The sequence below is a fragment of the Silene latifolia genome, chromosome Y (assembly GCF_048544455.1).
Source record: "Silene latifolia isolate original U9 population chromosome Y, ASM4854445v1, whole genome shotgun sequence".
Classification (NCBI taxonomy): Eukaryota; Viridiplantae; Streptophyta; class Magnoliopsida; order Caryophyllales; family Caryophyllaceae; genus Silene; species Silene latifolia.
Window position 1 is genome coordinate 30663877 of NC_133538.1, and position 1180 is coordinate 30665056.

Consider the following 1180-nt stretch of genomic DNA (forward strand, 5'->3'; position numbering starts at 1 on the left):
TTCTAGGAGGAATTTGAGAGGTATTAGTGAGCTTGTGGATATTCAACCAACTATTGAGTTCATCAACCCTTTTGCAAGAGAAGGTGAGGAGAACCCAACACAAAATACCACACAAAATCAACCCATAATGCCTAAGTTTTCATCACATTCCGTACCCACCGAGGAGAACCTACCCAATGGTACTCCCACACCACAACATTTGACCGGAAATTTTATTGCCAAATCCGCCTTTATCCAATTAGTCGAAAGGAGCCAATTTGGGGGGATGCCTAGTGAAGACCCTCATTCTCATATGGAAACCTTTTGTGACTATTGTGATGCGATTTCTCAAACCGGTGTAACTCAAGACCAAATTCGATGGGTCTTATTTCCTTTTTCTCTAATTGGCACCGCGAAACAATGGTTGAAGGGCCTTGATAAGGCCACTCTCGGAATTGATTCTTTGAAGAAGTTGGCTCTAGCTTTCTACAAAAAATTCTACCCACCAGAAAAGACTAACATGCTAAGAGCTCAAATTACGGGTTTTAAGCAAAGGGATGAAGAATCTTTCTATGAAGCTTGGGAGCGGTTCAAAGGAATTTGTCGCTCATGTCCTCACCATGGACTTAGCGAGTGGTTCTTGTTATAACAATTTTGGAACGATCTATATGAAGATTCAAGGAACATTCTCAACATGGGATCAAATGGAATGTTCACCGAAGTTGATGACAATCAAACATGGAACAAACTTGAGGAAATGGCAGTCCATAACTCACAATATAGTAGACCTCGTAAGGCTACTAGAGGAGGAAAGCATGAAGTGGACTCCGTTACTCAATTGGGTGCTCAACGTAGTGCTCACATTGACACAATCAATTTGAAGTTTGAAAAAGCTATGGCTAGACTTGAAGAAGCCTCAAAATCACCAAAGCATCATGTTAATGCCATGACGGCATCCTCATCAATCCCAAGTGGGATATGTGAGAATTGTGGAACTTTGGGACATGACCAAAGTGAATGTAGGGGAACAAATGAACAAGTGAATGCTTGCCAAGCATACAAGAGTAGTACCCCTTATTCCAACTATTACAATGAAAACACCAAATTCCATCCAAATCTCTCATACAAAAGCCAACATGTTCAAAACCCTCAAACAACATACACCCCACCTCCCATAAGAAACCAAAATCAAAGACCCTTT

The 1180-nt window shown here is 41.1% G+C and overlaps 1 non-coding gene across 1 annotated transcript; it reads right to left on the reverse strand.

The window, feature by feature from the left end:
• Window positions 1-499: 499 nt before the first annotated feature.
• LOC141635742 (small nucleolar RNA R71) lies at window positions 500-606 on the reverse strand. The gene has a single exon (XR_012540405.1). It is a non-coding gene; the product is annotated as a small nucleolar RNA R71 (small nucleolar RNA).
• Window positions 607-1180: the final 574 nt, after the last annotated feature.